This window comes from Chiloscyllium plagiosum, chromosome 4 (assembly GCF_004010195.1).
Source record: "Chiloscyllium plagiosum isolate BGI_BamShark_2017 chromosome 4, ASM401019v2, whole genome shotgun sequence".
NCBI classification, from domain to species: domain Eukaryota; kingdom Metazoa; phylum Chordata; class Chondrichthyes; order Orectolobiformes; family Hemiscylliidae; genus Chiloscyllium; species Chiloscyllium plagiosum.
The window spans coordinates 119,272,798-119,294,090 of record NC_057713.1 but is presented as its reverse complement, the minus strand read 5'-3'; the positions used below and the strand labels follow the sequence as shown (position 1 = coordinate 119,294,090).

Genomic DNA, 21,293 nt, shown 5'->3' with positions numbered 1-21,293 from the left:
CAGGGAACAAACCCAAGGTGAAGTGATCACTTGCTCCTCCAACAATAGGCAGTGGCATCAGACACACTAACAGCAACCTTACATCTTTGATCTATTTCTAACATGGTTCTGAACATCCTTGTTGCAGTTTGGGGCACATTTCTTCTTTTTTAAAATATTCAGGCATGGGATGAGGGCAGCACGGGCGAGGCCAGCATTTATTGTCCGTCCCAAAGGGCAGTTAAGAGTCAACCACATTCCTGTGGGTCTGGAGTCACATGACCAGGTAAAGAGAGTAGTTTCCTTCCCTCAAAGGCATTAGTGAACTAGATGGGCTTTTCCGACAATGGATTCATGGTCATCATTAAATTCTTAATTTCAGATTTTTATTGAATTAAATAAAATTGAACTTTTATTGAGTTCAAATCCTGCTATGCTGTAATGTTCCCAGAACATTACTGGGGTCTCTGGTTAATAGTCTAGTGATAATACCACCAGGCCATCACCTCCAGTGCTACTTTAAGGTAATCAAGGGTTATGGGATAAAGACAGGTAAGTGGGGTTGAGAATTATCAAATCAGCCATAATCTTATTGAATGGGGGAGCAGGCGTGATGGGCCAAATGGCCTACTTCTGTTCTTATGTCTCAAATGTTTGAAAAAACCAGATAAGAGCTGTTTGCAGATAGATCAGCTGATCCATCAGAACCAGCAGCTGTCACTCAAATCTGAGAAAGACTGAAAAGTAGCATGAAGCAGATAAAGTACTTAACCTATTCCAGTTTCAAAATTCACCTGAGAATAAACCTCCTAGATTATAATATACATTTCAACTTGCTACGAACCCTTTGCTTTGCTGAGTTACTTGTAAAGGTGCCCATCATTAACTGCATTTAGTGTGTGCGTAATCGTGCACGTGAGAGACTGAATGTGTGCTGTTGTATTAATTCTGGGTAAATGTGAGAGAATAAATAATGTTTTTAATTTTAAATAGCATCCTGCCTTATTACTTGTTTGGATTGGATTGCACATTCCAGGGGTAAGAAAAGCCATTTCTTTCTGATTATGGGCAGTAAGAGAGTACAGAAATTCTATCCATGACAGAAGGCTTGGAATTAATGGAGAATTAGTATTTTGCAAAATGTGAATCTCCCTAGTTCCATTGACACCACATTTGAGCTCTTTATCATTACCCCTGAATTAGAATATGGTGAACTGCCTTTTGTCTGGGCAAAGAATAAAGCATCTCGAGATACCTCTCAAAGTTGGAACTGATAAAGTAGCACCGTTCTTTCATTTCTTACAATTTGTAAAAATCACAGAATGATTGACCCATCTCTATCTGTTATAACTTCAGCCTAGGTTTGTTTAGATGTAACCATACTAAAAACTACGCATTCCCCTTAATTATGTTAAATTGCCAGCCATTCACATCATTCTTGTACCGATATGTAGTGATTTCACCCAAGACAACTCTTTGATCAAACACTTAATGATGTGCAATATAGGTTCCAAAATAAACACATTGATAACAAGCTGAATATTGTGACCCTCTAGTGGCACAGCAGTCGTGTCTCCACCCCTGAACTAGGAGGTGCAGGTTCAAATCCCAGTTGTGTGTAATAATATCTCTGAACAGGTTGATTAGCAAAATAGGCATCTGGTGTACTGTGTTATTTTTGGGGGGGGGCACAAGCTGCATTCTCAAATTGGTATCTTTGGCACATCAGACTACGAAGTATAATATGTGAAGCTTGAAGAAATAATTAATAGTAATCAATTTTACTGCTTGTGTACTGTGGTTTTTTAGATTACTTACAGTGTGGAAACAGGCCCTTCGGCCCAACAAGTCCACACCGACCCACGACCCAGCACCCCCCCCTTCATTTACCCCTTCACCTAACACTACGGGCAATTTAGCATGGCCAATTCATCTAACCTGCACATTTTTTGGATTGGAGGAGGAAACCGGAGCACCCGGAGGAAACCCACGGAGACACGGGGAGAATGTGCAAACTCCACACAGAGAGTCGCCTGAGGCGGGAATTGAACCTGGGTCTCTGGCACTGTGAGGCAGCAGTGCTAACCACTGAGCCACCGTTCCGCCCATGGTGGTCTTTAAGAAAGAACTCAATAAGCATATCTATCATAGAAAAAAAATGCTGTTCATGACCAAAGTACAAATTATGTATATATAATGTTGCTCAAGGGTCAGGCATGGATCCATGTCTGATGATGGTCCATCCTGTTATGCACAGCATAAATTATTCCCTTGATTTGCGGTTAAGAAAATGTAGATTTTCTGCTATCAGCACAATTTATTTATTTTTTGCCAATTTGTTGGTGTACAGTTAGCTGGCACAAGGTTTGACTGCTCCTCATTTTGCACAGATCATTCACTTGATAATGTTCATATATGCCTCTGTAGCATTGCCATCTCAAAGGGTGCAAGCTGAATAGTCAATACAGAAACTATGGTCACTGTATCCAAATTAAAGGGATCTACACTTTAAAAAAAATGAAATAAAGGAAAATATTCAACTTCATTAAGTTACATAATCAATTTTAAGTCAGTAACACAAATATCAAAGGAGAATGCCTGTAAGGACCTGAAACACATGAACAGATTACAGGATAATTCAAGTATGACAAAGCAATATGCTGATTAGGAAAGCTCACAATTTGATCTAATCTGTGCAAAATTAACCATATCCTAGGCAGAACAGGAATCAGATATTATAATTTCATGCTCCCTGGTATTGGGACAATAATAAAGTTGTCAAGATTTCCATTTCTGATCTCTTGTCCAACTGCTGCAAAGTATAGTGATGAAAATAATTATGGGTGGCATTTTTCCTATTGATAATTTTCGCAGAAAAGAATCTAGTATGAGAATTAAGATTTCCCATTGAGTTTTTTTAAAAAAGTATTATTGGCAGAAGGATTTTCATCCTTGAAGTATTGTCAGTAGTAATTACATATCTAACATTACACATTTTAAAATATCCCTTTTGAAGAGCACTGTAATCATTCATTTGCTGCACCGTAATTAGAACAGATGTGCTATTATACACTAATATCATCCCCTTCCTGCAAGGCTAATCTTAAGCAAGCCCCTGGAAAGTCTCCCCTTTAACAGATGTCTAATTACTTCTTCAACTGCCAGCAGCTAAAGTCAATAGTTAATTTTCATGCCATATATTTCTGTTATCTTCTAAATTCTCAAGTTTCTTTCAGCATAAAATTATTTAATCCAGAGAACAACTAGAACTTGCTTCTGAACTATCAAACTTGTCAGATTCATAATTTTGTTCAGCACCATTAGCCAGTCTTCTGTTCTTCCATTTTAATGTTGACCAATTTTTGCTTAAAGTTTAGAAAGCTGTTAGGGCCTGCAGTTATAATTAAGTTATTAGTGTATGAGATGATTTCCTTGATTTGGTCACACACATCCTTAGGAAAAAAGAACACAAGTCTTTCTTACTACGAGCAATAAGTGAGTACATACATTGTGACGGGAGGCTTGCAGTTAATTGAAAATTAGTATGCATCAAACTGTGAATCTCTCCAGTTCTACTCTTCTTTTGCTCTTCTTTTCATCATCTCTGAACCAGAATGTGTGCTTTGAACTGCCTTACATAGATAGGAAAACAATGAATCTCTTTAGCTGTTCTTCAACATTAACATCAATAACTTAGATGGAATACTTCATATATGTAATGTTAAAGCTACTTGCACTAATGCAAGTAATATCAAAAGACAGACTGATATGTCAAAGTACAAATGAAGTGGTCAAATTGTTCTCTTTCTCATGTGTTATAAATGTTGAACTGGGTATGAAGGTCTATCACGTCTCAAAAGGAACATAGCTATAAACAGTTTTGAATTTTCTAACTTGCATTTTATTGTATGGGTGAGAAACTTCAAGATGAGGGCAGCATAGTGGCTCAGTGGTTAGTACTGCTGCCTCACAGCACCACGGTTCCAGGTTTGATTCCAGCCTCGGGTGACTGTCTGTGTGGAGTTTGCACATTCCCCCTATGTCTGTGTGGGTTTCCTCCCACAGTCCAAAGATGTACATGTTAGGTGAATTGGCCATGCTAAATTGCCCATTGTGCTGGGTGCATTAGTCAGAGGGAAATGGGTCTGGGTGGGTTACTCTTTGGAGGGCGGTGTGGATTGGTTGGGCCGAAGGGCCTGTTTCTGCACTGTAAGGAATCTAACCATTAACCACTAATTTTGGATGGATTTACAGGAATACCTTGAAACTAATTCTGAAATATTTGTTGTTCTATATATTTCCCCTGCATATTCAGACATTTAAAAAAAAATTTTGGATTCAACTCTAGACAGATATTCTCATGATTGTCTCTGTTTAATGTAAGAAAAGACAATTGTAAAATGTTCATTAGAATTACAGTATCTCCTACTCATACTAATTCTAGTATGAATGCATAGCGTGAGTTACAAATGTTTCAACTTAATATATTTTGATATTATAATGTGTCAACTATATCAACAACAAATATTGTGGATCAGGTCCAAAGGCTAAGTTATAACATCCATTTTATATTATCTGTGCATATAAAGATTAAATGCTATATTTTCTTTCTACAATGCAGAACTTCATGCAATGAGTACATACTGGGAAGTTGTATTATGTAACTAGTTGAACAGGTGGACACAAAGGCAAGGTGGTTTTTACTCTGGGCTAGTAACCCAGGAAGCTGCAGCCATGATCCATGATGCTCTGAAGGCAAAATGTCTTCAAATGTCACTGTTGATAAATTAAACTAGCCTGCACAGACTGCAAATCCTTCGCAGTCCAAGAGGATCTGTAAAACAATGACCTTATTTGGTTGCTGTAAATTAAACTTCTTGTGAGCTGGGAGCAGAGTGTATTTTTCACGGGTTCAGCATAGAGCGAACTGACAGTCTACACTCTCAGAGAGCAATATGCATGGAGGAGTGTATGGGGCAGCATTTTAATTAGATGTATGCTAGGGTAAAATTGTTGGTAGTGGGACTAGTACTTGGCTAGTTTGCTAGAGATTTGGTCTCCTAAATGGTTTCCAACCACAGGGCCAGCCTCTGAGGAGCTTCAGCTGAATTACTGGGAGAGCTGGTCACTGTGGAGGAAAGCAGGGATCCTGTACAAGTCAGATTAAAAAGATTTCAAAAAAATCAAATTCACAAGCAGAGGGTCAGAAGTGAAATCTCTCCCAGGATGATGCTGGAACTGCATCAGGAAACTGATCCAACCCAATTTCCTGCAGGTATAGCCCACGAATCCCAGCCAAATTCTTAGGATCATGGTAAAATTCAGACCTATTTCGAAGGAGTATAGTCTTAAAATAGGAATTCAGTCTTTCAGGAGTTAAATTAGGAAACACCTTTTCACGCAAAGGGTGGTAGCGATAGACAATAAATCAATTGTCAAAGTGAAAACTGAAATGTATTTTAACCAATGGTATTAAGCGACATGGAGTAATGCTGCCCCATACACTCCTCCATGCATATTGCTCTCTGAGAGTATAGACTGTCAGTTCGCTCCATGCTGAACACGTGAAAAATACGCGGAGTTCAACTGCAGATCAACCATGATCCTACTGAATGTTGAAACAGACTTTGATCGGATAAATGACCCAATTCTTTTCTTATGTTCCAAAGTTCCAATGTAACAGCATAAAATAAACATTAAATCTGTAACTAAATAAAATGCATTCTCAAAACTGTTAGTCAAACACTTTACATGCAGCATATTCATGAGTAATATACAGAAATATAAATTTAAACTGGGCAATAACTCATCTCTTTGGAAAAGGGTTCTTCATCCAAAACTAAAAAAAAGTGTAAGAACCACAGAATGAGGTAAATCAGAAATAAAAATAGTATCAGTAATGATGAGGATTAAATGACCAGATTACTGCAAAATCCCTCTTGTTGGCTAATATCTAATTCAGCGAAGGTTTACTAAATTAATACCTGGAATGAGCAGATTGTTTTACGACAAGTGGTTAAACAGACTGGGTCTGCATCTGCTAGAGTTTAGAAAACTATGAGGTGGTGTAGTTGTAATGTGTAAAGGTCCTGAGGTGTTTTGATGAGGTGGATATTAAAAAGATATCTTTTCTTGTAGAACTAAGTGTCATTATTGAAAAATAAAGGGGTTGTCCATTTGTGATAGATATGAGGATTGATCCGGTGTCTTTGGAACTCTTTTCCACACAAAAAAAAAGAGAGCAGACTTGGAATATCTTTAAGGCAGATGTATCTTGACAAGCAAGAGAAGAAAAAAAAAGTTTTTGGAATATTCAGGGGTAATGTGGAGGAATCTCAAATCAGCATGACTTTATGAAATGTGGAAACAAGTGACGTTCTCCTGCCTCCAGATTGAATATTTGTATATCAGACAGGGAAATCTGGCATCCTTATTGAGTTGATGCATTTGATTCCAAACTCACATTAATACAAAGTTAAAAGTCACACAACACCAGGTTATAGTTGCAACCACCTGGTGACGGAGCTGCGCTCCGAAAGCTTGTGCTTCCAAATAAACTTGTTGCACAATAACCTGGTGTTGTGTGATTTTTGACTTTGTACATCCCAGTCCAACACCAGCATCTCCAAATCACATTAATACATGTTTTCTTTTTAACAGTCCTCTGAAACAAGATGGTCAGATGTATTTAAATTGATGAACAGCAAGTGAATTAATTCATTTAGCAATGATTAATTTATAATATACAATAAATGCTGGCATTACCAACAACATTCACATCCCAAGAATAAATAGCAATTAAGAACGAGGGTATGTTCACCTTAATATTTAAAGTTCCAACCTGTATTCCTGTTATAAAATGTTCTCTGTCGGGAACACAATATCATAAGTACTGCTCTGTAAGAATTCAAATAAAATCTAGAATGAAAAGAAAATCCAGTACATAGACTAGCCAAATGATTTTCAATGAATTAACTGGGAAGTAACTTCCAGTTACACATAACAACCTAAACCGCTTTAAGATTAACACATTATTTCCAATTCCTCTCATCTGACATTAGAAAAATCTTTTAACAACTAGAGATTTAGGCTTTGTAATTCTCACCCAAAATCTTTCATTTTGCTTTTTCTCTTCTTCTTTCATAATTACACTTATTTTATAGTTCTTTTACATTTAGTCTCTAAGGCCATTGCTTCCGTGAAAACTTCTACATTCTGCTCAGTAGCATTAATACATGCTCTGAAATGTTTCTCGATCAGATGAAATGTTATACAAGATGCTGTCATTTGGCAGCAGCAAGGTTGCCCATTTATCTTAGCTTAACATGTCACCAAAATCTGACCACTAACCTGTCAAGACCGCAGACATTGTAGCCCAAGGTCCCCATATTAAATGAAGGTACACACATATTTGTACCACTACACTTTTGCTCATTCCAATAGCAATGGAGAACTGGCATCAGGAACAAGGCTGACGACCTGGGAGTCCAGGATCAAAAATATGCACGTGAAATAGATACACGAAGATCACTGGACATCGGATTTGTGACAGACGTGCTTGTGGGTAGTGGTTTGAGAGAAAGGAGTTCCGGATACCCTCTACTCACCCCAAATGGGGAAGGTGCCTAAAAAGAGGTACTGAAACAAGAGGCTGTTCTTTCTGGGAAGAATATCTTGCTGGGTCATTAACTTCATTGCTAAAGAAAGTTATAAAATGTTCCAACTGGGAATGTTAGAGTACTAATGGAAAATTTCATGGGTGATCATTCAGAAAGAAGAACTACAATCAAAGGCATGTAAGTGAGTCAGGACACTGAGTCAACATCATTGCCCTCAGTGAGATCCACTTTCTTGGGAAGGGGAAGTTAAAGGAATGAGCAGGGGGATACACATACTACTGGAAAGATATGACTGACATCATGCTCATAAGGGTAGGATCTTAAAGGAACTGCCTAAACATACTCGTTGTGTAAATGACAGGCTCATGACATTACTTCTCCAGCTCAGTTGTAATGAATACACCACCCAGTCATCAAATGCTTCTGCCTAATCCTTGACCAGCTGGGGATGTCAAGGAAAAAGTGTTTTTATTTCATGAACTCTTCACTTGCATCCCAACAGAAAGACAACAAGAAATCATGCACCTCAAGGACTTCAATGCCAGAGTTAGCCTTGACTCCAATCTCTGGAGATGAATGACTGGGAAAAATGGCAGGGAAAAGTCAATGCAAATAGTGTCTTCTTGTTGACAAAGTATGCTTAGCACGGTCACATTGTAACAAACATTGTCTTCTAGTAGAAGGACAAATATAAAAACTACAGGGAGGAATCCAGGATCAAAGCACCAGTTCCTTCTTGATCATTTCAATAATTTGAGTTTGACTCAAAGATCTAAACGATATCTCTCTCTCTCTCTCTCTCTCCATATGGGGGTTGATGCCTAGTGGATGATATTGACTTGTTCAACTGGTATTGAACATCACGAGTGTGGTGCTGGAAAAGCACAGCACATCAGGCAGCATCCGAGCAGGAAAATCTACGTTTCGGGCAGAAGCCTGAAATGTCAATTTCCTGCTCCTCGGATGCTGCCTGACCTGCTGTGCTTTTCCAGCACCACACTTTCAGCTCTAATCTCCAGCATCCGCAGTTCTCACTTTCGCCTGGTACTGAACGTCCGTCAAGCATAAGAAATCACAAGAACCAAAAAGTCCAAAAGGCAAAATATCAATGCCTCAGCCCTAAATCAGTCAAGAGAGCAAATCAAGGTTGATGTTTAAAACAATCCTGGAACATAAGAGACAAACGGTTGGAAGAAATTGAATGGCAGAAGGACGGTCATGGCATGTGAAGCTCTTTTGAAGCTGCTAGGCCATTGCCAAATGAACAAAATCCCCATCACTTTCAGGATTTTTTTTTTCTTCTTAATGCCATCAGTCAAAACTAGAAAGAATATTTTCAACAACTCCTGAACCTTGATTCCCCAGTGAGAGTTCACACTTCCGCGCAAACCCCCAAGTTCACAGTGGTAGAATCCTTTATCAAAACACTATTGACGAGAGAGCTACAGCAAGATATCCAATTGGTGAAAGATAACAAAGCCTGTCTTTGTTATTTCAAAACTGCTGGATCTTTGCTCATATTAAAGATTACATGCACTTATCCTACAGGTTTCAGAGGAAAAATAACGACCCACCTCACCACCTGCTGAATTCAGGACTGCAACAATCTTCCAGATGGGAGATAAAACATGCCGGGGAAACTATTGACAATTGCTCTTTTGCCCACAACAGGAAAAACAGTAACACACATCACCTACTTCTTTTGGTGAGAACATCCACCAGAGACAAAGTGTAGCTTTAGACCTTTCCAGAGGGACAATTCACATAAGTTTTTGTTTCCATATAAATCAAAGAAAATTTTCAAGTCCAATTCTAGAAGACTTCCATCAACCTGCCCAATTCTGTGAATTGTTCTCCAGAGATTTGAATGCCTAAAGAAACTTTATTACAATCCTCAAACTACTTGATGTTGACACGATTAATTATCTTGAATGCGAAATCTGAATATGTGGACTGGTGTCAAGCAAAGTTATGTGATCGCCCTATTATTTATAAAATTTACCTGAAAGTGGAATTCACCTCAAAGATGAACTCAGGTATGAGTATCAAATGCCACCTAAGTGGAAGACTCTTTAATGCTAGTCCATCTAAAAGAAGGCAACCAATATTTAGCGCAGCACGGTGGCTCACAGTGCCAGGGACCTGGGTTCAAATCCAGCTTTGGCCTGTGGAGTTTGTACACTCTCCCTGTATCTGTGTGGGTTTCCTCAGGTGCTCCGGTTTCCTCCTACAGATTACAGGTTAGGTGAATTGACCATGTTCAATTGCCCATAGTGTTCAGGGATATATAGTTAGTGCATTAGTCAGGTCTACATATAAGGGAGGGGGAATGGATGTGGGTGGGTAACTCTTCGGAGAGTAGTGTGGACTTGTTGGACTGAAGGACCTGTTTCCACACTGTAGGAATTCTATGACACGTTTATGCAGATGACTTTAGTATCACTACCCATTCTGGACTAGACAAATGTGCAAGCCACTCACAGTAAATATGGATTATCAACTTTTGACTTCCATCATCTAATTTTAATGCCTGGGGCCTTTCATGAGCTTTTTTGTAGAAAGGAAATGCACTCACCCAAGATGACCAGTGATCACCATGCGAAATGGTTGAGCCATTTCATAAAATCATCAATAAACAAGATGCAGGCTGAACTGAAACAAGTCATTCAAATTTATGTCTTCTGTTTAATTTATACATTTCTAAACATTTCACATAACTGGCTGAAAGTCACCAGCAGATTATCAAAAGTTGCAAATGAAAATAACAAAGCCAGAGTGTGGAATACGCAAAATTACTGAATTTCACACAAAATCTTTTTTAGCAGAGAGAGGACAATAGATTCATAGCTGTTAGTGGGAAAGACTTGCTCTCTCCCTCTCTGTTTAGGAGATACTCTTAAAAGAACAGCATCCGGTTACACAGCAAATTGAGGTAACATCCATTCACCAAGAACCCAAAAATATCTACAAATCTTTGCCACTGCTGAGGATAAGAAACAACTAAACAAGTTTGGTCTCACGTTAAAATCTTACACTTCAAGTACTCAAAGAATTGGTTTTAAAACTGCTTATTCTTTTTCATTTTCTTTTTTGTACTTGATAATCTCCCATGTAAAAAAAAACTGTTGTATGACTGACACTGTATCTTATGATTTTTCTCACAGTCAGAAAGTAATAAAATTCATCTTTCCTTACTCAAGATGATCTTGTAATTAGCTTCTAAGAATGTAACTAATGCTATGATTTAATAGAAATCCAATGTGGCTGTGCGCTAAAAAGATTTAAAATCTTTGTTGCAGCCACTGAAGAAGGTTAAAAAGAGGGGTGAGACTGATAGTACAGCAAACTTTGTTTTAACTGGCACCTATGGGACCAGGAGTACACCAATTGACCAAGAGGTCTGCACTGATTAATTAATGTTAAAACATGCACAAGGTAATAGCAATGTAATGCAAAGGGTATGCATCAACAAAAATTATATAAAACTGAAATACCAGATGTTAACCATATTATCGCGATCTTTGTGATGTCAATGTATTCAGTTGAGGGGGAGAGTGAGAAGATTGTCTGTTGGTAAGTTTTATTTCAGTTATTATTGAAGTGATTAATGCTGTAAGTATAATACTTATGTTTATACCCCCCGCATTACATTTCTATTACTTAATGGTGTGTTTTTATTGATTGATGTGGACCCATTGATCAACCGGTACACTCCTGGTTCCATTGGTGCTGGTTAGTGAAAGGCGTGCTGAAGTTTTAGGGGGTTAATTGACATTACAAAATAAGCTCTGCCCATCAGGATATAACATACTTATCCTGGGAGGAGCTAACAAGTTCTGCGTGTGTCCTAAGAGTTCTGTGTATGTTCTTGTGGTTCCAGCAGATAAAATATGCTCAAATGCAGCAGTGGGGTCATCCATCTTCTGATATTCCAAAAGGGAATCCTAATAGCAAGATTTCCATTTTCTTTCCTTTTCTGCTATATAATTAAGATGTTTTATCTCAAAGTATGATGCAGATTGATGAACAAATTGTTGCCATTTTGGAAGATTCATAGCAACCTCCTCCAAGTCATGTTTGCCAATCCCTCTACACTTCAAGAGAGTTTGAGGGGAAGAGTTTTTTGTAATGGTTTTTTTTAAAAAAACCTTCCCTTGAACACTGGCCATTCATCTCTTTGCAGATCATTGTAACTATTGATTTTCCCTATTCTGCACGAGACTTGCCTTATGCTTGAATGTTGCCAAAACAAAATTCATCAACCCAGAACTGGGTCAGTCAGATAATCCACCTCCCATATACATTGAAGGAGACACTCTGGATTGTGTTGAGCACTTTCCATGTCTTGGTAGCCACATCTCACAAATGGTTACCAATTGATGAGAATCTCAACACCGGATCCGCTGTGCCAGCTCAGTCTTCTATAATCTATAGCACTGAGTATTTGGCATAGCTCCGCAAGTCAATTAAAGTCCAGAGGTACCGAGCCATTGTCATCACAATACTCCTGTAAGGTAGTGAGACCAGGGCTGTGTACCAAAGACGCATAAGATTGCAAGAGAAATTTCACCTGCAATAACTCCACTGCTTTCTTCTGATTCAATGGGAGAACCATCAAATTAATGTCACTACATTTTTTTGAAGCTAGCTCTGCAAATATTCAGACAAAATACCTAAAACACAATGACAATGGAGTGGACATTACACCCAGAGGGCTGAAAAAACAAAAACAAACATTTTCGCCATTAGATCCTAACTTCTCAACTCTAAATTGACTTGGAAACAATGTTTTAGCCAATGGACAGGATCACCACTTGTGAAAGAATTCAGCCTAAATCTCTAAATGGAGTAGAGGAGCAGAGAAATCTTGCGATATGGAAAAAGATACACAAAAAACACTAAAACGTAACAAGTTAATAAGTGAAACACACTAAATTCTAAAAGGACAGATTGAATGCAAAGGAATTATGTTAATGTGTTACAGACCATAAACTGACTGCGCAGAGTACTGACAGAAGTTATGGTTTCTATGATAAAAACAAACAGATAGGTGCAAAAATGACTTAAGAAAATTATAAAGTAAAAGATAGCAATTTTAAAAAAAATCCTTTTAAAAATCAATCAATCAATCAATCAATCAATCAATCTGTTCAGAGATGATATTACACACGTCTGGAGTGTGTAGAACTTGAACCTGGCCTTCCTGGTCCGGGGAGTAGGGACAATACCACTACACCACTACACCACAAGAGGGGTTCCAAAAGGTTTTGCAATTATATAATGGCTTGCATGACCACCAGATATTTCAACGTGTCTTACAGCTAGTTACAACTTACAAGTTGTTTTGAAATGTAATGAAACTGATGCAACTTTTGTAATGTAGGAAACTAGAAATGAGATATCGTCCTGACCTTCGAAACGAGAACACTGATGGAGATATTTAAGCTGATGAAAAGGTTTAAGAAGGTAGACTTAGAGATGACAACATTAACTGTGGTGGGAGTCCAAATCTAGGGTCTGTAAATCTAACATTGGATTTATTAGTAGCAACAGGAAACGTCTTTACCCAGAGAATGACTAGAATGTGGATTGTGTGATAACAAGGAATAACTAATGTAACTATTATTGGTACAATTAAAGAAACAGGTAGACAAAACACATGAGGGAGAAAGGAGTGGAAGGCTGAGAAGATTCAATGAACAAGGCTGTAAGATTGTGTGGAACCAAAACACTGGCATGTATGAAGCTAAATGAAAATGGTCTGTCACAATTCTTAATTTCAAGGATAATATCCCTGTTTAACAGGATTTTAAAGCACGTTTAATTTTGAGTGGCAAAACTTGTTCCACAATCCTGTCAGTTCACTCACTGGGACAATATTAGCAGCAAGCTCTAAAATCTACTTAACATGGATTTTCTTTGCTGGAATTTTCTTCACATCACTTATTCGAGTACATTTTGGAGCAAGTTAGAGATGGCATTTTGACACAGTTCGGTGTCATCATTTTATCACGTGCGTTTACAAATTGGTCTTGGTCGTAATCACAGGTATCAAAACAACACTTTTTAGAAAGAACACAAAAGCAGATACAGGACCAGATACAAAAGGCGGGTCCGGCAATTTATTTTTTGAAAAGTTCAGGCATGGAGAGCTGATTATGTAATTGAGGTTGAAACAGAAACATTCCCATTGTATTATTAAAAATACGGCAGAATGGACTTAACATAAAACTTGGGAAAAGAAATCCAAGCAAATTTTAGATGCATTAAAAACATACATTCAGGCTAACGAACAGTCACTCCGCCGTTTTTTTTTGGGGGGGGGGGGGGGGAGTGAACAGATGAAGTTCTTCAAGATAAAGTGAAGGGAAGGGAAAGGGGAAAATGTAATAAAGCCAGCTACAAAAAAAAACTGATTTCCAAAACGTATACCGGAAGAAAACAAAAGTAAAGCTTCTTAAAGCGATGTCAAAAGGGATTGGCAGCCGCAATTGAGAGTAGGTCAGGGGTAAGGAGAACGCCGGAGAGAGAGAGAGAGAGAAGCAATATCCATCGTTAAAACTTGTACATGGCTGCAGAAACTGGAGGAAGACCTACCTGAGTGAGAAGTCAAGTCCTCCTCACTGACGAAGGTGTCAGGTAGAAGCTGGCATTGCCCATGGACAGGCTGCAGGAGACCCTGAGGTGGTTTGGGGCCGGCCCGTTGGTAGGACTCTGTCCCGAGTTGTTGAGTGCTCTGTGTCCGCAGGCGCTCAGACAAGAGCATGCAGCAGCTCCCAGCCCCTCCACTGGGCGTTTTCTCCCTGATGTATCCTCCCAAATCCACGTGGTCCCGAGCAAAGCGAGTGACAGCTGTAACCCCCAGGGTTAAAATGAAGTTTTATTTTAGTTTAAAATGAAGAATTTTAGTCCTGCCAGAATGACACCCCTCCCCAAAGCTGCTTTTCAACACTTTGCCCAGTCTCTCCACATTCCCCAGCAACTCTCCGACCAGAGAACTTTGGAGCAGTCTCTCACAACCCAGGGAGACTGCCCGCCGCACTCTCCAGCTCTGTTAGTTCCCTCTCAGAACAGAAATGCAGCGATCTCTCAGGAACTGAGCAAAGTTGCCAACCACTGACAGCGCTCGGTGGGAGAGAGAGGCAGTGGGGTGGGAGAGAGACTGACATTCACGATCAAGCCGCGGCGCTAGACTGCACTCGAGGCGAACTCTTACACTTAGTTTAACAGATCCGCATCGCAACTTTCAAACCAAGGTGAGTCTGTCACATGGGTGAGGGGAGAGAGGCACATGACGGCTGTGACAGCTCGCTCCCTTAAAGCAGCGAGGAGGCAGCTCTGCTCATGAAGGGGGGAATGTGCAGGGACCTCTTTTAAACTGGAACAAAACGGTTCAAGCTTCTCTTTGTCCCCGTGTCCGAATCATTTTCTGCTCCCCCTTACCTTACCTTCCTGCAGTTTGCCGTTTCACGTTTATCTTGACTACCTTTTAAACTTTATTCGGGTGTTTTTCACGAATCTGTGAACAATGCATTTTTTTGAGAAAATAGGCTTGAAACATTTCTATAAACACAGGATTGTGAATGATGCTATACAAATGCAAATCGTTTTCCTCTGTTCCAACCTTTTCTTTCAAAAAATAAACTTTATTCTAACTATAAAATCATTTCCTTCTCCCTTCCACTTGCACCATCTCGTTTGAAAGTGGAAGAAAGTTGCATTTTAATCTCAAAGGGTTAAATTGTGAGGCAAGTTTAAACAGAATCATATTTCATGGATTTTGAAGGTTAAGAGTGAATCGATCAATGTTTTCATTATAATAATGTGAACTGATGAGACAGAGATGGGGAAAAAAAATTATTTTGGCTTCCAATGACAAATGCTGGAGATCACAGCGGGTCAGGCAGCATCCATGTTTTGAGTCGAGATAACTCTTCATTGCTGACGTGAGGTGGGGAGGGGGATGTGGAGTGTTGTGGGAGAGGTTAAGTGTTCGGAATGTGAACAATGGTGTGTCTAACTGCAGGTATGTGAATTCAAGAGCTACCATTCAACGGACACAAAGTTGTGAAAAAGCAGTTGAGATGCTTAGAATGACTGTTGGAGGCTATTTCTGCATTATGCTCAACCCCTGTTCTCCAGTATGACAGTGGTGGGCTGTACACTGTGATACCTAGTACAGCAGAAACAAGTTGAATTGGAGATGAAGGAACATAGTGAGCATGCTGCATCCTCCTCTAAGTTCTGGTTGCAGGCCTCCAGACAGTTACACTGCTTCCTCCAATCATTTTGGAAAACAAGAGACTGACTCTGATCTTCCATTAGATAAACTTGACAAGACTTTTCATGAGCCTTAAGGAAGGCTGCCTTCCTTAAAGTGTCAAGTGGCCTTGCCAGACTCTGACCCTGCCTTGGCCAAAATGGCCAATACTGGGAATAAGATCAGGAACTTTAATTTTTCCAAATTACTTGGCTTCCTGGTCTCGGCAGAGTCCAAAATGTGAGCCTATTTCAGATCCATGACATAAGAACAGGAAGACATTTTTAAAAATCCCAATTTTTAAACGGGTACAATTGGGTTTGGGTAAGAAGGAGACAAGGAAGTCTGTGATCGAGGGATGGCAGGATTGACAAAGTGATAGAAGGATGACGATCCCGTACACAAAGAAAAGATGCTTGTGACACAAGTAGCCAAGGAGAAGAAAGTTTGAAAGAAATGTAAATGGAAACAGCAGAAGTCTTGCCAGCACCTTCTGTTCAAAAATCTGGGATTGGTGGATATGACCCAAAATCTTTTAATTCAGTGGTTATTCCAGAAGGTTTTAAAATGCCAAAGATAATGTGTTCTTCCTTGAGCTCTGCTGAACTTCTCTAGAGCAGTCTATGAAGTTGATGATCAAGAGATCAGAGTGGAAGTGGGTTGGAAAATTAAGATAGCATGGAAAGCCATTGCCATGATTGTGGACAGACTTTAAAAATTGGATTTGGCCATTGTGGGGTTATTTACAGAAGCATTTATTTATAACAGAATAGTGGAAGGTTAGAGCAACTCCTCCAAAAAGATTTTGAGGCTCAATTAATTCAAATGTTAAAGCTGAGATTGATCACTTTTTGTAAATTAAGAGTATTAAGGATTATGCTTCCAAGTCTTGTACTTGGAGCTAAGATATTCATTAGTTATAATTTAGTTTGATGGTGGAACAGCCTCACCAGACTGACTGTTTGACACTGTTCCTGTGTTATCCCTAAACTGCCATTGTAATACTGGTGAAGTAAAGCATTTGTCTAGTAATATTGCAAGCAGTCGTTTCTATCATTACTTAAGTAGTTTAGTTACAGCTGCAGTTCAAACAGCTCACTGTTGCCATCTACAGTGTAAGCATTCATACATGCTTCACTTTATTCTTTGTAATATTACATTTAATCTAATAATACCACTGAAATTTCACAGTGATTTCTGTGGGTAATTTCATTAAAAGGTTGCTGGAACCATCGCTTAAACACCATTTTTGTCTATGTGAACCTTGAATGTACTCAATGAGTCAACCTCTACACCCTCCTCAGTAAAGAACTCTTCAGATTTATTACCCTCTGAGAGAAGAAATTTCTCCTCATCTCAATCTTAAATGGGCAACCCCTTACTCTGAGATTATGCCCTCTTGTTTTAGACTTTCCCACAAGGGGAAACAAGCTCTCAGCCCTTACCACAGCAAACCCTCTAAGAGTCTTTTATATTTCAATAAGGTTACCTTTCATTCTTCTACACTCAAAAAAGCATAAGCCCAATCTATTCAACCTTTCCTTATATGAAAACTCCTTCTACACAGGTTCAAGTTAATGAACCTTGTCTCGACTGCCACCAATCCTAGTATATATTTCCACACATAAGGGGACCCAAACAGTTCACAGTATTCCAGCTGGAGTCTGAAGTGTCATGTATAGTTTCAGCAAAACTTTTTTTTTATATTCCATTCTCTTTGAAATACAGGCCAACATTCAAGTTTCCTTCTCATTCCTTGTTCAACTTGCATGCTAATTGTTTATGCTTTATGCATGAAAACCATCAATCCCTCTGTCATGTAGTTTTCTGCAGTCTTTCCCCATTTACGTAATATTCAGTTTCTTCCTGGCAAACTCATATTTTCCCACATTACATCTGCCATATTTTTGCCCACTCGTGTTACCTAACTATATCCTTTTGTAGACATGTTATCCTGCCTGCTTGCCTTCTGATCAATTTTTGTGTCTCCACTAACTTGGTGATAGTACATTCACTCTCCTTATCGAAGTCAGTGTGATATTGTATTTAAATCATGGTGGCCTCAACACTGGGCCCTGTGGCATTCCACTAGTTACAGGTTTTCTTCCTGAAAATACTCCCATCATTCCAATTCTTGGTCTCCTATTGTTTAGCCATTTCTGTATCCATGCCAATGTACTATCCTCAACATCAAAGGCTCTTATTAAGTAGACATCTATGCAGCACCTTATCGAACAGCTTTTGCTTATCCATATTTATTACATTTACTGACATCCCTTTACCTATCCTGCTTGTTAATTCATCGAAGTTTTCTAATAAATTTGACAGGCCTTTGCCTTCATGAGGTCATGCTGACTCTGTTTGATTGTAATGTATTTCTAAATGCTCAGCTATTCCATGCTTTCTAACAGACTCTCTCACTTTCCCAGTAATAGATACTACATTAACTGGCATATAGTTGCTTTTTTTTTGTCTTCTTCCCTTTCTAAAAAAAAGCATTACATTCGTAGATTACATCTGGGACTTTGTAAATGTTGAATACAGCTGTATGAAAGTCCTCCTACAAAATCAAATTTCTTTAAATTCCATCACAACATTTTAGTTTCTAATTCACAAGTTATAATGTTCCTTATTAATGGGTTAGCAGGCAGAGTATAAATCAGGAAGTTAGAAGTGTTTGTAATAAAGTTAAATAAGAATAATGGAGCATTTTAATTTTCAGGTAGACTGGGCAAAACACATTTTTAGTAATAGTGTGCAGAAAGAAATGTAACCATGCTAGTTTTCTAGATCTGTACATCATGGAAACAACTAGGGAACAGTCTACTTCACATCCTGTTTTGTACAATGTGAAAAGGATAATTAATAATCTTGTTGTAAAGGAGCCTCTTTGGAGTACTACTTCATATTATTGTAAATTTTTGTGTTCAAGTTGAGACTGATTTAGTGGAAGTGAATTGGCAAAGGCAGATTAGGAATGTAGATTAAAAATGTGAATGTGGACAAGCAGTGACAATTTTTGAAAAAACTTGCAACAAATAAGCATTCTCTTGAAGAATAAAAAGCTCAAGGAACATGTGGTCCTACTGTGGCTAAGAGAAGTTAAAGATTATATAAAATAAAAAGAAGGGGCTTATAATATGGCCTGAAAGCATAATTAACCTGGAGATTTGAAAAACTTCCAAATTGAGGAAAGGCTGGTTAAAAATGACAATTAACAAGAAAAGAAAATATGAGAGTAGATAAAACCGAATGCAAAACCTTCTGTCTGTATAGACATTGATTGGTGAAAATAAACATGCACCTCTTGGAAGCTTAACCAAGAGAAATTATATTATACAGTAAAGAAATGACAAAGGCATTTGAAAAAAGAAATCAGTATATTAGAAGACACAAAAAATAATACAGAAACAAAAGTGAGCCAAAATTTCAATGAAAATGAAGAACTTAGGGATATTGTTATAAAATGAATTGAATAAATGTAATTAATATGGCTTGAAATAAGAACTTTGTTGTACCTCCTCACTTCCATCAAAGGATTTTAAAAGAGATAACTTTGAGATAATGGATTAATTAGTTTTTATCTTCCAGTATTCCTTAGACACTGCAACAGCATCCTGCTTTGGAAGGTAGCAATGATGGCCAAACTATTCAAAAAAAGAAGCAGAGAAAGCAAAGGGAGCTATAGGCCAATTGAACTGATATCTCTAGTATGAACAATACAATAATCTATTATTAGATAACAGAAGATTTAAACTCATAATTGATTAAGCAGAGATACAGATTTGTGAAATTGAAGTAAAGTTTCACAAAGTGCTCGAATTTTTTTTAAAGCTGTAATTAGCAGATAAGAAGAGAAGGAAGCAGTCAGTGCAGGTTGTCTGGATTTTTGGGATGTAATGGAGAAGCACAGAATGAAATGAGAACAGAATCGGAATTTGGTGCAAATAGGAGTTCAGTGAAGAGCAAAACAGCTGCCTGCTGTTCTTTTTTTTCCCAGCACCTGGGAAAATTTGTCCATCTGAGCCTTGAACGTACTTAATGAGTCAACCTCTACAGCCCTCCTCAGTTAAGAACTCTTCAGATTTATTACCCTGTAAGTGAAGAATATAAAAGAAAATATAAAAGATTCTTAGAGGGTTTGGTGTGGTAAGGGCTGAGAGTTCTTCTCTCTCCAATCTCAGAGACAGGTATTTTAACTAACTAAATTAGGAACTAATTGGCTGAATAAATTAATTAGGTTAGAGAGAGTAAATGGTGTGTTGTGAAATGTCTTGTAGTCCTGAAACAATAGCTGCAATAGGCTTCTGTAACTTAAGCAGAGTTACTGAGTTGGAGTCTGAATTTCAGTCATTACAATGCAATGCACAGTGCAAAAGTTACTAGTCATGGTGCTTCAGGAAGCTTTCATAGCTCTCTGGTTAAGTGGAATATTAGAATTGTTTAATGGTCAGGTACAAGAGAATGTGACTGCTAGTCAGGTAGGTGCTCCAGCGTATAGTGATGGAGGTGCCTAGCTCTTGTCTTTGATGGACAGGGACAAGATACTCAGACCTGTGTGGGTGAGAACAATGACAATGGTCATGTTAGGCAAATTGACTGTGGCATCCTGACGTAAAATGCCATTTACATGAGGATAATGAAAAGGAATTTGGTAGCATTAGGGACCAATATAGTAGGGGATCGGTATTTATGACCAGGATCTCTGAAGTTACGTTGCCACTTATTTATCTCACTAGAAGTGCCCTTGTGTTGAACAAGAAATAGTTTATTGCATATTGCCATTAAATATAAGGTACATTGTCACAGAAACTAGGAGGTGGACTTTGAGATCTTAAGCTGTTCTGCCACAAGTCCATTTCATATGATCACAGTGGGCCATAGCTGGTCCTCTGTATTACGGTAACCCTTTTGGACCCATATACAATATCATTTTTCACATTTTATTTTCCATTATCAAAAATTATGCATTCATGTATACATTTCTCCCCAACTCTCTGACTTGACAAATTCAGATGGTCTAGAGTTTTTGTTAATGTCATAGAAGGTGTTCAGTTCATATTTGGAAGACTCATAGTTCTCTGGGTTGAAGATTATTGATTTGACTCTTCTCCTAATTGTACAAAGTCTGACAATTCCACTGAACCAGCAAAATTGTAAGCTCTTGGAGTTCCTATTTTTGGCAAAACAAAAACACAGGTAATAGTTTCTTTGAATATCTGGGGAACCTTTAATCTCATGGATTTGTTTTTTTTTGGAGAAACATACAGTGTTACTTCTTCCCAGCACCTTGAATGTTTGGAGATTGGTCATTTCTTCTCAGTGTGATTCCCCCAGATCTCAGGTCAGCTGCTCTTTATTCTCTACCTGCCTCTAAGTCTATGCTGAAATATGTAGGCTCTTTACATCAATTTGTTGATTGGTTTTGACATTCC

The 21,293-nt window shown here is 38.4% G+C and overlaps 1 protein-coding gene across 3 annotated transcripts in view; it reads right to left on the bottom strand.

Moving 5' to 3' along the window:
- The window catches only part of kcnv1 (potassium voltage-gated channel modifier subfamily V member 1), a 46,768-nt gene extending 31,834 nt beyond the window's left edge, over nt 1–14,934 (bottom strand). For 2 of the 3 annotated variants that reach the window (XM_043689010.1, XM_043689008.1), the window contains exon 1: nt 14,196–14,798. The gene's annotated coding sequence lies outside the window, so the exon portion shown is untranslated. The other variant, XM_043689009.1, reaches the window with a different exon arrangement.
- Nucleotides 14,935–21,293: the final 6,359 nt, after the last annotated feature.